The 15752-nt window shown below is 33.7% G+C and overlaps 10 non-coding genes across 10 annotated transcripts; all 10 read right to left on the bottom strand.

The window, feature by feature from the left end:
- Positions 1–4858: 4858 nt before the first annotated feature.
- Trnak-uuu (transfer RNA lysine (anticodon UUU)) lies at positions 4859–4931 on the bottom strand. The gene has a single exon. It is a non-coding gene; the product is annotated as a tRNA-Lys (tRNA).
- Positions 4932–5957: 1026 nt separating this feature from the next.
- Positions 5958–6030, bottom strand: Trnak-uuu (transfer RNA lysine (anticodon UUU)). Its single transcript has one exon. It is a non-coding gene; the product is annotated as a tRNA-Lys (tRNA).
- Positions 6031–7071: 1041 nt separating this feature from the next.
- Trnak-uuu (transfer RNA lysine (anticodon UUU)) lies at positions 7072–7144 on the bottom strand. The gene has a single exon. It is a non-coding gene; the product is annotated as a tRNA-Lys (tRNA).
- A 922-nt stretch (positions 7145–8066) lies between these two features.
- On the bottom strand, positions 8067–8138 carry Trnak-uuu (transfer RNA lysine (anticodon UUU)). Its single transcript has one exon. It is a non-coding gene; the product is annotated as a tRNA-Lys (tRNA).
- A 1796-nt stretch (positions 8139–9934) lies between these two features.
- Trnak-uuu (transfer RNA lysine (anticodon UUU)) lies at positions 9935–10007 on the bottom strand. The gene has a single exon. It is a non-coding gene; the product is annotated as a tRNA-Lys (tRNA).
- Positions 10008–11037: 1030 nt separating this feature from the next.
- Trnak-uuu (transfer RNA lysine (anticodon UUU)) lies at positions 11038–11110 on the bottom strand. The gene has a single exon. It is a non-coding gene; the product is annotated as a tRNA-Lys (tRNA).
- A 925-nt stretch (positions 11111–12035) lies between these two features.
- Trnak-uuu (transfer RNA lysine (anticodon UUU)) lies at positions 12036–12107 on the bottom strand. The gene has a single exon. It is a non-coding gene; the product is annotated as a tRNA-Lys (tRNA).
- Positions 12108–13032: 925 nt separating this feature from the next.
- On the bottom strand, positions 13033–13104 carry Trnak-uuu (transfer RNA lysine (anticodon UUU)). Its single transcript has one exon. It is a non-coding gene; the product is annotated as a tRNA-Lys (tRNA).
- Positions 13105–14034: 930 nt separating this feature from the next.
- On the bottom strand, positions 14035–14107 carry Trnak-uuu (transfer RNA lysine (anticodon UUU)). The gene has a single exon. It is a non-coding gene; the product is annotated as a tRNA-Lys (tRNA).
- Positions 14108–15029: 922 nt separating this feature from the next.
- Positions 15030–15101, bottom strand: Trnak-uuu (transfer RNA lysine (anticodon UUU)). Its single transcript has one exon. It is a non-coding gene; the product is annotated as a tRNA-Lys (tRNA).
- Positions 15102–15752: the final 651 nt, after the last annotated feature.

A 15752-nucleotide genomic window follows, 5' to 3' on the forward strand; every position in this document is an offset into this window, starting at 1 on the left:
TACCCATATCAAAAATAGGCCCTGAAATTGCATCGAATTTTTCCCGTTGAAAAGACAAAACTGATGTTTAAGATAAATTATTTCATAAATGACATTTTGAGTCATTTTTATCCATAAAACGATACAGGATATAGGATATTTTTACTTTTACGTCCATAAAGGTTTTAATCATGTTATCAATACACTCACATCTCATGCTGTGCTGATCTCCAGGAGGTCTGCTAATGTAAATCTAAGAACACCTGATAACAAGGATTCTATAATTTTCTTTCGTTGATATGCTGTTGAAACTATTATAGGCCTGGCATGAACTTTTAATGTCATATTTCCTTCAAACCATAACTTTTGAAATTCTCACTCGTTTTCATTCGTTGAAACGGCAAAACATACTTTCTTTTTCTTACAAATCCAATAACAGGTCTATTATATATTTTCACCATAAAAAGTTCCGCAAAGTAATTCAAATCAATGCTAGTACCCCGTAATCTCTTTAGCAAACAAAGACGATCTCCGAATTAGATCATAGCCAGCTAACGCTGGCGAAAAGGGGGCTCTTGGCTGGCCTGTAGGCCTAAGTAGAACCCTTAAGAACAAAGAGTTCTTGAAAATTGAAACAACTCCAAAATGCTGGCCTTTCCAGAACCATTTTCTACTCTTTGTAGACCCACTTATAAGGTTCCACATACATGGCAGTTATTTTAGTTTATACTTTTAGAATCGTTTCTTTTAAAGGAGTATTTTGTGATCCTAGCATCCTCTTTTTATGACATTTTTCAGTAGATATCCACGAAGAAAGCTTATTCCCAAAATTTCAGTTGATTCCGATTTTGCGCTTGCGAGTTATGCATGATTATGTGTATTACACTGCTCCATAGACCACTGTTGTAATTTCGTTCTGGTCATACCAGAACGAAATTCAAATTTGACGATATTTTTGCTGAACGAATTAATCTGCAAGAAATCTTTGGTACATAAACATTATGTAGCCAGAGGTTTCCAGTGGTATAAAAATCTCAACATTTTAAAAGAAAAGTGGGCGGATGAGGCTGAGGATCACGAAATGCCCTTTTAAGAGTCTAAATTGCGGCCCAAATAAACTTCAACTTTTAAATTGATACTAGTAGGGTGTCTTGGAAAGGTTGTGATCCCCGGGGGGGGCACATCAACAAATTTTGGTGGGTATGCTCCCCGGAATTTTGAGGTGGTGGGTCTTTGGGAGCTGCCGGCGTCGGGGGTCTTTCGGAGCTGCGAACCGGGCTGTGAACAAGTAACATGGGGTCTTTTGGAGCTGCGAAAAGTCAAAATCAAGGGTCTTTCTTGGCTTTTTGGTTGAAAATCGCCTGAAAAAACAAAAAATATGAGGAATGAGCAATTTTTGGGTCTTTTAGAGCTGAAATTATCAAAATCAAGGGTCTTTCGGAGCTTTATTTTGGTCAAATATAGGGGGTCTTTCGGAGCTGCGAAACCCAAAAGGGGGGTCTTTCCGGGGGAGCATACCCGTATGGTCATTTGTGTTGAGTGCCCCCCCCCCGGGTAGTGATCATTGTATTAATCATTTGAGACACCCTGTAGTTTATACGGAAAAAACTAGACCCCAGATTGATGTGGACCATGGCGCACGCACTGACAGCCATTGTTTGGTGCGTACTACGGCTTCAATTTCGCTAGTCCTTTCTACAATTTCCCAATTTCTATTGAGTTCAGGTTCATATGGCTCGCGACTTATATTATTCCCATTAGGCCGTATAAAATTAATGTTTTGGTTCTCGTCCCCTCCCTCCTCAATTTCTGGGGATTTGTCGCTATGAATACCAGCATTATTGCGATATCGCACATGAAAACAGTCACTTGTGCACAACCAGAGAAGATCCGATTTAATCAGTTGAGCTGTTTCAATGAGTGTTATCTTGGTTTAATAGCTTTTAATGGGGTTAAGTCCTGCAAAGGTCGAGATGAATTCTACTGTAGACATGACTGCATCATGATTCTTTTCAACTTTGAGATATTAATCTTTGAAATTGGTTCAAGTTGTTTATGGACCACCCTATATAGTACCATTATAGTTCTTCAACTTCCTACGACATCCCTTGATTTTAGGTACAATTGGTTATGTTGCATTTGCATTTCAAATGATGTTTATTATCAATAACCAAAGTACTACATCTTGTGTTCATACTCCAATTTGCATGTAAGCTTACCTGTCCCTACAATATCATGCAGTATTGAGTCATTCTTCGGTAAGGTGCATATTTGAAGGTTTGGAAAATAGACATTTCAAAATGATTTTTCTGTTAATTTTTTTACAGATTAAGAAAGAGATAGGCCTATGTCTCCAGTGTTATAGTAAAAAAAAGTGTTTGGCCCAATTTTTATTAGCAGCTTGATGCATCTGTTTGGCTTTTTCTACAGCTAATGTCATCTCCGTCACCGTCGTCATCTCCGTCACAATTGCAACGAAGTTCAACTGATACCAAAAAATGTGTCGCACATTGAACATTTTTTTTTACCTACAGAGGAAAGGAGTATAACCAAGATTATGCAACATATCATTACATTTCCATTTGACCAGTTTTAAGGTCAAAGCAGGGCATTATCTGTAGAGTGACGGAGATGATGTCAATGAATGGAAATTCTGCTGTATCATCTCCGTCACGTGACGGAAATGATTCTCTCATAGTAAAATCATCTCCGAACGTCATATCCGTGAATTGTGACGGATATGACGTGATGGTATATTACGAAATAAACAAACTTACGACCCTAGTGGTAAACTATATAACATACACATGGCCAATAAAGGAGGTGAATAGAAATAAATGTACAACTGTTGTAATTTTGAAAAAAGTAAAATAAATAATGGGAACATTGTAGGTATCAGAAGCGTACCCACAGGTATGAGTGAAGAAATGGTTATAGTTTTGATGAATTTATTGCGCCAACATGCCAAGCGATGAAAGTCAAAATTTTCACGCGCTTCGCGCGAATTCCAGCACAAAATCAATTAAACTGTAGTGTTGTAACCATTTATAACATTAATGTACAAATAAGTTGAATCGTATGTTGCATTTTGACGTTAAAGACTTGTCCGTAATTTTCAAAACAGCCCGTGTTTGGAATGAAAATTTATGAAGGCTTGTATGTTTGGAGCAACAAACTTTTAAAATGTTCCACTTTTTGTAATCATGTTAGTGCTCTTATTGTTCCAATTGGCTTAAAACCTCGACTTACCTAGGATTTTAGGTACAATTGTTATGATGCATTTCAAGGTGATTGGCAACTTATTTTCAAGACAACGCCAGTTTACTTGTTCCTGCAATACCATGCAATATCACCTTCATAATTTCTTTTTGTTATTTCTGATACATATTACAAATAAACACTGCTTAGGTCTTTATAACATTAATCTTCAAATAAGGTGAATCGTGTATTGCATTTTGACGTTAAAGACTTGTCCGTAATTTTTTTAAACAGTCCATATTTGGAATAAAGTTATGAAAGTCTGTATTTTTAAAGCAAAAAACTTTTAGAATGTTCCACTTTTCGTAATCATGTTGGTACTCTGACTGTTCCAATTGGCGTAAAACCGCGACTTACATAGATTTATCATTGGCAACTAATTTTCAAGACAACATCAGTTTACCTATTCCTGCAATAACATGCTGTTTCTGATGTATAATATCTAATATAATATTACAAATAAACACTGTTTAAGTCTATACTTTTAAAATTACTTAGACCTCACGATGTATCCATAATTATATATTTCAAATTATGAATGGAAACGGGATATTCCGATTGTAGACAAGATATCATCACAGCATCACCATCTGCTGAAGACGCTAGTCGGACTAGTGAAAACGTTCCAGGTGAGCGAAAAATAGTGTAGTGTTGAAGTTAAAACTTTAATTCATTTTATCTACCACTACGTATGAATATCCACTCGTAAACTTTAGATGGCATTGCAGTTCACGTCACCCACAATTCAGTTCGTATATTATCAATCCATATGAGTCACCGACAGTACAATTTGAACATTAATGTCCTCCTGCCTTTATATTACAGTTTATTACGCCAATGTTTCATGGCACACAATGTTGCATCATCTTGAAACGACAACAAATGTGTAGTGTATTGCTGTAACCTTTTATAACATTAATCTACAAATAAGGTGAATCGTATATTGCATTTTGACGTTAAAGACTTGTCCATAATTTTCAAAACAGCCCGTGTTTGGAATGAAAAGTTATGAAGGCTTGTATGTTTGGAGCAACAAACTTTTGAAATGTTCCACTTTTTGTAATCATGTTAGTGCTCTTATTGTTCCAATTAGAGCAACAAACTTTTAGAATGTTCCACTTTCTGTAATCATGTTGGTACTCTTATTGTTGATATTGGCTTAAAACCTCGACTTACCTAGAATTTTCGGTACAAGTGTTATGTTGCATTTCAAGGTGACGTTGTACTAATGCAAACATCTTTATCATTGGCAACTAATTTTCAAGACAACGTCAGTTTACCTATTCCTGCAATACCGTGCAATATTATTATTATTATTATTATTTATTTTTGCTGTTTCTGATGCATATTACAATAAACACTGTTTAAGTCTATACTTTTAAAATTACTTCGACCTCACGATGTATCTATAATTATATATTTCAAATTATGAATGGAAACGTTTGTATTTATTCACTTATGATATAAATACAGACTTCATTTTGAAACTTTATACACATCATTGACTGATTAAAATGATTAATATTTGTTTTTCAAGGAAAAGGTTGTTCCCAAAATTTGATTATAGCTACCCAAAATTTCCTCTAAAATTAGATTTCAATGTAAAAATATAGAACACTTACGCCCGATGGGGGACTCGAACCCGCGACCCTCAGATTAAAAGTCTGATGCTCTACCGACTGAGCTAACCGGGCTTGTATAAGCAATTTTAGATGGCATTGCAGTTCACGTCACCCACAATTCAGTTCGTATATTATAAATCCATATGAGTCACCCACAGTGCAACTTGAACATTAATGTCCTCCTGCCTTATATTACAGTTTATTACGCCAATGTTTCATGGCACACAATGTTGCATCATCTTGAAACGACAACAAATGTGTAGTGTATTGTTGTAACCTTTTATAACATTAATCTACAAATAAGGTGAATCGTATATTGCATTTTGACGTTAAAGACTTGTCCATAATTTTCAAAACAGCCCGTGTTTGGAATGAAAAGTTATGAAGGCTTGTATGTTTGAAGCAACAAACTTTTAAAATGTTCCACTTTTTGTAATCATGTTAGTGCTCTTATTGTTCCAATTAGAGCAACAAACTTTAGAATGTTCCACTTTCTGTAATCATGTTGGTACTCTTATTGTTGATATTGGCTTAAAACCTCGACTTACCTAGAATTTTCGGTACAAGTGTTATGTTGCATTTCAAGGTGACGTTGTACTAATGCAAACATCTTTATCATTGGCAACTAATTTTCAAGACAACGTCAGTTTACCTATTCCTGCAATACCGTGCAATATTATTATTATTATTATTATTTAATTTTGCTGTTTCTGATGCATATTACAATAAACACTGTTTAAGTCTATACTTTTAAAATTACTTCGACCTCACGATGTATCTATAATTATATATTTCAAATTATATTTTTGCTGTTTCTGATGCATATTACAATAAGCACTGTTTAAGTCTATACTTTTAAAATTACTTCGACCTCACGATGTATCTATAATTATATATTTCAAATTATGAATGGAAACGTTTGTATTTATTCACTTATGATATAAATACAGACTTCATTTTGAAACTTTATACACATCATTGACTGATTAAAATGATTAATATTTGTTTTTCAAGGAAAAGGTTGTTCCCAAAATTTGATTATAGCTACCCAAAATTTCCTCTAAAATTAGATTTCAATGTAAAAATATAGAACACTTACGCCCGATGGGGGACTCGGACCCGCGACCCTCAGATTAAAAGTCTGATGCTCTACCGACTGAGCTAACCGGGCTTGTATAAGCAATTTTAGATGGCATTGCAGTTCACGTCACCCACAATTCAGTTCGTATATTATAAATCCATATGAGTCACCCACAGTGCAACTTGAACATTAATGTCCTCCTGCCTTTATATTACAGTTTATTACGCCAATGTTTCATGGCACACAATGTTGCATCATCTTGAAACGACAACAAATGTGTAGTGTATTGCTGTAACCTTTTATAACATTAATCTACAAATAAGGTGAATCGTGTATTGCATTTTGACGTTAAAGACTTGTCCATAATTTTTAAAACAGACCGTGTTTGGAATGAAAAGTTATGAAGGCTTGTATGTTTGGAGCAACAAACTTTTAAAATGTTCCACTTTTTTGTAATCATGTTAGTGCTCTTATTGTTCCAATTAGAGCAACAAACTTTAGAATGTTCCACTTTCTGTAATCATGTTGGTACTCTTATTGTTGATATTGGCTTAAAACCTCGACTTACCTAGAATTTTCGGTACAAGTGTTATGTTGCATTTCAAGGTGACGTTGTACTAATGCAAACATCTTTATCATTGGCAACTAATTTTCAAGACAACGTCAGTTTACCTATTCCTGCAATACCGTGCAATACCGTGCAATATTATTATTATTATTATTATTATTTAATTTTGCTGTTTCTGATGCATATTACAATAAACACTGTTTAAGTCTATACTTTTAAAATTACTTCGACCTCACGATGTATCTATAATTATATATTTCAAATTATATTTTTGCTGTTTCTGATGCATATTACAATAAACACTGTTTAAGTCTATACTTTTAAAATTACTTCGACCTCACGATGTATCTATAATTATATATTTCAAATTATGAATGGAAACGTTTGTATTTATTCACTTATGATATAAATACAGACTTCATTTTGAAACTTTATACACATCATTGACTGATTAAAATGATTAATATTTGTTTTTCAAGGAAAAGGTTGTTCCCAAAATTTGATTATAGCTACCCAAAATTTCCTCTAAAATTAGATTTCAATGTAAAAATATAGAACACTTACGCCCGATGGGGGACTCGGACCCGCGACCCTCAGATTAAAAGTCTGATGCTCTACCGACTGAGCTAACCGGGCTTGTATAAGCAATTTTAGATGGCATTGCAGTTCACGTCACCCACAATTCAGTTCGTATATTATAAATCCATATGAGTCACCCACAGTGCAACTTGAACATTAATGTCCTCCTGCCTTTATATTACAGTTTATTACGCCAATGTTTCATGGCACACAATGTTGCATCATCTTGAAACGACAACAAATGTGTAGTGTATTGCTGTAACCTTTTATAACATTAATCTACAAATAAGGTGAATCGTAGATTGCATTTTGACGTTAAAGACTTGTCCATAATTTTCAAAACAGCCCGTGTTTGGAATGAAAAGTTATGAAGGCTTGTATGTTTGGAGCAACAAACTTTTAAAATGTTCCACTTTTTGTAATCATGTTAGTGCTCTTATTGTTCCAATTAGAGCAACAAACTTTAGAATGTTCCACTTTCTGTAATCATGTTGGTACTCTTATTGTTGATATTGGCTTAAAACCTCGACTTACCTAGAATTTTCGGTACAAGTGTTATGTTGCATTTCAAGGTGACGTTGTACTAATGCAAACATCTTTATCATTGGCAACTAATTTTCAAGACAACGTCAGTTTACCTATTCCTGCAATACCGTGCAATATTATTATTATTATTATTATTTAATTTTGCTGTTTCTGATGCATATTACAATAAACACTGTTTAAGTCTATACTTTTAAAATTACTTCGACCTCACGATGTATCTATAATTATATATTTCAAATTATGAATGGAAACGTTTGTATTTATTCACTTATGATATAAATACAGACTTCATTTTGAAACTTTATACACATCATTGACTGATTAAAATGATTAATATTTGTTTTTCAAGTAAAAGGTTGTTCCCAAATTTTGATTATAGCTACCCAAAATTTCCTCTAAAATTAGATTTCAATGTAAAAATATAGAACACTTACGCCCGATGGGGACTCGAACCCGCGACCCTCAGATTAAAAGTTTGATGCTCTACCGACTGAGCTAACCGGGCTTGTATAAGCAATTTTAGATGGCATTGCAGTTCACGTCACCCACAATTCAGTTCGTATATTATAAATCCATATGAGTCACCCACAGTACAATTTGAACATTAATGTCCTCCTGCCTTATATTACAGTTTATTACGCCAATGTTTCATGGCACACAATGTTGCATCATCTTGAAACGACAACAAATGTGTAGTGTATTGTTGTAACCTTTTATAACATTAATCTACAAATAAGGTGAATCGTATATTGCATTTTGACGTTAAAGACTTGTCCATAATTTTCAAAACAGCCCGTGTTTGGAATGAAAAGTTATGAAGGCTTGTATGTTTGGAGCAACAAACTTTTGAAATGTTCCACTTTTTGTAATCATGTTAGTGCTCTTATTGTTCCAATTAGAGCAACAAACTTTTAGAATGTTCCACTTTCTGTAATCATGTTGGTACTCTTATTGTTGATATTGGCTTAAAACCTCGACTTACCTAGAATTTTCGGTACAAGTGTTATGTTGCATTTCAAGGTGACGTTGTACTAATGCAAACATCTTTATCATTGGCAACTAATTTTCAAGACAACGTCAGTTTACCTATTCCTGCAATACCGTGCAATATTATTATTATTATTATTATTACTAGCGGGATACCCGCGCTTCGCGCGGGTCACCGCTAGATGAGTATGATGGGAGCGTTCACTATAACAGGAATAATTACTGAACAGGTAGAATCATTGAAAAGGTACATTTTATTTATCTAAATCTGTCTCCTCTTACATTTTATTTTTTAGTTTCTTCTGCTTAGCTTGTGATTTTCCGTTTCCATGATATTTTTTTATTTAACCCCGTTCCCATTGTTTTCTAAATCTGTTCTTTCTCACATTTCCCTTTAGCTTCTTTGTTTATTTGCTGCTTGTGATGTTTTTTATTTAATTCTGTTCTCATTATTTTAGCTTTTTTTTTCTTACTTTTCCTGATTAGTTTCTTTGTGTCGTTCCCGTTTCATTTAGTTACTTTAACCCGTTGGCCTATTAGCTCCTATTACTCGTACTTTTTTGTCCTCATTTTAATTTAATTTTTCTTTATAGTACCGCTTCATGTTGTTTATATAACACACATCTTTTTCCCGTATTTATTACGTCCTCTCATAGCGTGTCTGCGGACGTTCACCCGTTATCATAATTCAGTGACCCCTCCATGTACCTTTTTGTCCTTTATTTTTCCTTCCTTCCGTATTATCATGTCCACTGGTCTCTGGCTCGCAAGTCGCGTGGCTCTGCGCCGTTACGCGCGCATTGGCGTAGTTCGCATTACGCACGCGGCGCCGACGCGCTGCCGGCCAGCTGCAGTGACGCGTAGGCTGACAACCGATTTTCATAACAAAAACCACGTTTTACCCATATTTTCACTGTTTTTGCAACCAATTCTTGACCGTTTTCAACCAAATAAAGTTTAAACACGTTCCCGTATATTCATTGATCTCCCGTATCTATAATTATATATTTCAAATTATATTTTTGCTGTTTCTGATGCATATTACAATAAGCACTGTTTAAGTCTATACTTTTAAAATTACTTCGACCTCACGATGTATCTATAATTATATATTTCAAATTATGAATGGAAACGTTTGTATTTATTCACTTATGATATAAATACAGACTTCATTTTGAAACTTTATACACATCATTGACTGATTAAAATGATTAATATTTGTTTTTCAAGGAAAAGGTTGTTCCCAAAATTTGATTATAGCTACCCAAAATTTCCTCTAAAATTAGATTTCAATGTAAAAATATAGAACACTTACGCCCGATGGGGGACTCGGACCCGCGACCCTCAGATTAAAAGTCTGATGCTCTACCGACTGAGCTAACCGGGCTTGTATAAGCAATTTTAGATGGCATTGCAGTTCACGTCACCCACAATTCAGTTCGTATATTATAAATCCATATGAGTCACCCACAGTGCAACTTGAACATTAATGCCCTCCTGCCTTTATATTACAGTTTATTACGCCAATGTTTCATGGCACACAATGTTGCATCATCTTGAAACGACAACAAATGTGTAGTGTATTGCTGTAACCTTTTATAACATTAATCTACAAATAAGGTGAATCGTGTATTGCATTTTGACGTTAAAGACTTGTCCATAATTTTTAAAACAGCCCGTGTTTGGAATGAAAAGTTATGAAGGCTTGTATGTTTGGAGCAACAAACTTTTAAAATGTTCCACTTTTTGTAATCATGTTAGTGCTCTTATTGTTCCAATTAGAGCAACAAACTTTAGAATGTTCCACTTTCTGTAATCATGTTGGTACTCTTATTGTTGATATTGGCTTAAAACCTCGACTTACCTAGAATTTTCGGTACAAGTGTTATGTTGCATTTCAAGGTGACGTTGTACTAATGCAAACATCTTTATCATTGGCAACTAATTTTCAAGACAACGTCAGTTTACCTATTCCTGCAATACCGTGCAATATTATTATTATTATTATTATTATTTAATTTTTGCTGTTTCTGATGCATATTACAATAAACACTGTTTAAGTCTATACTTTTAAAATTACTTCGACCTCACGATGTATCTATAATTATATATTTCAAATATATTTTTGCTGTTTCTGATGCATATTACAATAAACACTGTTTAAGTCTATACTTTTAAAATTACTTCGACCTCACGATGTATCTATAATTATATATTTCAAATTATGAATGGAAACGTTTGTATTTATTCACTTATGATATAAATACAGACTTCATTTTGAAACTTTATACACATCATTGACTGATTAAAATGATTAATATTTGTTTTTCAAGGAAAAGGTTGTTCCCAAAATTTGATTATAGCTACCCAAAATTTCCTCTAAAATTAGATTTCAATGTAAAAATATAGAACACTTACGCCCGATGGGGGACTCGGACCCGCGACCCTCAGATTAAAAGTCTGATGCTCTACCGACTGAGCTAACCGGGCTTGTATAAGCAATTTTAGATGGCATTGCAGTTCACGTCACCCACAATTCAGTTCGTATATTATAAATCCATATGAGTCACCCACAGTGCAACTTGAACATTAATGTCCTCCTGCCTTTATATTACAGTTTATTACGCCAATGTTTCATGGCACACAATGTTGCATCATCTTGAAACGACAACAAATGTGTAGTGTATTGCTGTAACCTTTTATAACATTAATCTACAAATAAGGTGAATCGTATATTGCATTTTGACGTTAAAGACTTGTCCATAATTTTCAAAACAGCCCGTGTTTGGAATGAAAAGTTATGAAGGCTTGTATGTTTGGAGCAACAAACTTTTAAAATGTTCCACTTTTTGTAATCATGTTAGTGCTCTTATTGTTCCAATTAGAGCAACAAACTTTAGAATGTTCCACTTTCTGTAATCATGTTGGTACTCTTATTGTTGATATTGGCTTAAAACCTCGACTTACCTAGAATTTTCGGTACAAGTGTTATGTTGCATTTCAAGGTGACGTTGTACTAATGCAAACATCTTTATCATTGGCAACTAATTTTCAAGACAACGTCAGTTTACCTATTCCTGCAATACCGTGCAATATTATTATTATTATTATTATTATTTAATTTTGCTGTTTCTGATGCATATTACAATAAACACTGTTTAAGTCTATACTTTTAAAATTACTTCGACCTCACGATGTATCTATAATTATATATTTCAAATTATGAATGGAAACGTTTGTATTTATTCACTTATGATATAAATACAGACTTCATTTTGAAACTTTATACACATCATTGCCTGATTAAAATGATTAATATTTGTTTTTCAAGGAAAAGGTTGTTCCCAAAATTTGATTATAGCTACCCAAAATTTCCTCTAAAATTAGATTTCAATGTAAAAATATAGAACACTTACGCCCGATGGGGACTCGAACCCGCGACCCTCAGATTAAAAGTCTGATGCTCTACCGACTGAGCTAACCGGGCTTGTATAAGCAATTTTAGATGGCATTGCAGTTCACGTCACCCACAATTCAGTTCGTATATTATAAATCCATATGAGTCACCCACAGTGCAACTTGAACATTAATGTCCTCCTGCCTTTATATTACAGTTTATTACGCCAATGTTTCATGGCACACAATGTTGCATCATCTTGAAACGACAACAAATGTGTAGTGTATTGCTGTAACCTTTTATAACATTAATCTACAAATAAGGTGAATCGTATATTGCATTTTGACGTTAAAGACTTGTCCATAATTTTCAAAACAGCCCGTGTTTGGAATGAAAAGTTATGAAGGCTTGTATGTTTGGAGCAACAAACTTTTAAAATGTTCCACTTTTTGTAATCATGTTAGTGCTCTTATTGTTCCAATTAGAGCAACAAACTTTAGAATGTTCCACTTTCTGTAATCATGTTGGTACTCTTATTGTTGATATTGGCTTAAAACCTCGACTTACCTAGAATTTTCGGTACAAGTGTTATGTTGCATTTCAAGGTGACGTTGTACTAATGCAAACATCTTTATCATTGGCAACTAATTTTCAAGACAACGTCAGTTTACCTATTCCTGCAATACCGTGCAATATTATTATTATTATTATTATTATTTATTTTTGCTGTTTCTGATGCATATTACAATAAACACTGTTTAAGTCTATACTTTTAAAATTACTTCGACCTCACGATGTATCTATAATTATATATTTCAAATTATGAATGGAAACGTTTGTATTTATTCACTTATGATATAAATACAGACTTCATTTTGAAACTTTATACACATCATTGACTGATTAAAATGATTAATATTTGTTTTTCAAGTAAAAGGTTGTTCCCAAATTTTGATTATAGCTACCCAAAATTTCCTCTAAAATTAGATTTCAATGTAAAAATATAGAACACTTACGCCCGATGGGGACTCGAACCCGCGACCCTCAGATTAAAAGTTTGATGCTCTACCGACTGAGCTAACCGGGCTTGTATAAGCAATTTTAGATGGCATTGCAGTTCACGTCACCCACAATTCAGTTCGTATATTATAAATCCATATGAGTCACCCACAGTACAATTTGAACATTAATGTCCTCCTGCCTTATATTACAGTTTATTACGCCAATGTTTCATGGCACACAATGTTGCATCATCTTGAAACGACAACAAATGTGTAGTGTATTGTTGTAACCTTTTATAACATTAATCTACAAATAAGGTGAATCGTATATTGCATTTTGACGTTAAAGACTTGTCCATAATTTTCAAAACAGCCCGTGTTTGGAATGAAAAGTTATGAAGGCTTGTATGTTTGGAGCAACAAACTTTTGAAATGTTCCACTTTTTGTAATCATGTTAGTGCTCTTATTGTTCCAATTAGAGCAACAAACTTTAGAATGTTCCACTTTCTGTAATCATGTTGGTACTCTTATTGTTGATATTGGCTTAAAACCTCGACTTACCTAGAATTTTCGGTACAAGTGTTATGTTGCATTTCAAGGTGACGTTGTACTAATGCAAACATCTTTATCATTGGCAACTAATTTTCAAGACAACGTCAGTTTACCTATTCCTGCAATACCGTGCAATATTATTATTATTATTATTATTATTATTATTTATTTTTGCTGTTTCTGATGCATATTACAATAAACACTGTTTAAGTCTATACTTTTAAAATTACTTCGACCTCACGATGTATCTATAATTATATATTTCAAATTATGAATGGAAACGTTTGTATTTATTCACTTATGATATAAATACAGACTTCATTTTGAAACTTTATACACATCATTGCCTGATTAAAATGATTAATATTTGTTTTTCAAGGAAAAGGTTGTTCCCAAAATTTGATTATAGCTACCCAAAATTTCCTCTAAAATTAGATTTCAATGTAAAAATATAGAACACTTACGCCCGATGGGGGACTCGAACCCGCGACCCTCAGATTAAAAGTCTGATGCTCTACCGACTGAGCTAACCGGGCTTGTATAAGCAATTTTAGATGGCATTGCAGTTCACGTCACCCACAATTCAGTTCGTATATTATAAATCCATATGAGTCACCCACAGTGCAACTTGAACATTAATGTCCTCCTGCCTTTATATTACAGTTTATTACGCCAATGTTTCATGGCACACAATGTTGCATCATCTTGAAACGACAACAAATGTGTAGTGTATTGCTGTAACCTTTTATAACATTAATCTACAAATAAGGTGAATCGTATATTGCATTTTGACGTTAAAGACTTGTCCATAATTTTCAAAACAGCCCGTGTTTGGAATGAAAAGTTATGAAGGCTTGTATGTTTGGAGCAACAAACTTTTAAAATGTTCCACTTTTTGTAATCATGTTAGTGCTCTTATTGTTCCAATTAGAGCAACAAACTTTAGAATGTTCCACTTTCTGTAATCATGTTGGTACTCTTATTGTTGATATTGGCTTAAAACCTCGACTTACCTAGAATTTTCGGTACAAGTGTTATGTTGCATTTCAAGGTGACGTTGTACTAATGCAAACATCTTTATCATTGGCAACCAATTTTCAAGACAACGTCAGTTTACCTATTCCTGCAATACCGTGCAATATTATTATTATTATTATTATTTAATTTTGCTGTTTCTGATGCATATTACAATAAACACTGTTTAAGTCTATACTTTTAAAATTACTTCGACCTCACGATGTATCTATAATTATATATTTCAAATTATGAATGGAAACGTTTGTATTTATTCACTTATGATATAAATACAGACTTCATTTTGAAACTTTATACACATCATTGACTGATTAAAATGATTAATATTTGTTTTTCAAGTAAAAGGTTGTTCCCAAATTTTGATTATAGCTACCCAAAATTTCCTCTAAAATTAGATTTCAATGTAAAAATATAGAACACTTACGCCCGATGGGGACTCGAACCCGCGACCCTCAGATTAAAAGTTTGATGCTCTACCGACTGAGCTAACCGGGCTTGTATAAGCAATTTTAGATGGCATTGCAGTTCACGTCACCCACAATTCAGTTCGTATATTATAAATCCATATGAGTCACCCACAGTACAATTTGAACATTAATGTCCTCCTGCCTTATATTACAGTTTATTACGCCAATGTTTCATGGCACACAATGTTGCATCATCTTGAAACGACAACAAATGTGTAGTGTATTGTTGTAACCTTTTATAACATTAATCTACAAATAAGGTGAATCGTATATTGCATTTTGACGTTAAAGACTTGTCCATAATTTTCAAAACAGCCCGTGTTTGGAATGAAAAGTTATGAAGGCTTGTATGTTTGGAGCAACAAACTTTTGAAATGTTCCACTTTTTGTAATCATGTTAGTGCTCGTATTGTTCCAATTAGAGCAACAAACTTTTAGAATGTTCCACTTTCTGTAATCATGTTGGTACTCTTATTGTTGATATTGGCTTAAAACCTCGACTTACCTAGAATTTTCGGTACAAGTGTTATGTTGCATTTCAAGGTGACGTTGTACTAATGCAAACATCTTTATCATTGGCAACTAATTTTCAAGACAACGTCAGTTTACCTATTCCTGCAATACCGTGCAATATTATTATTATTATTATTATTATTTATTTTTGCTGTTTCTGATGCAT

This window comes from Amphiura filiformis, chromosome 5, assembly GCF_039555335.1.
Source record: "Amphiura filiformis chromosome 5, Afil_fr2py, whole genome shotgun sequence".
Lineage (NCBI taxonomy): Eukaryota > Metazoa > Echinodermata > Ophiuroidea > Amphilepidida > Amphiuridae > Amphiura > Amphiura filiformis.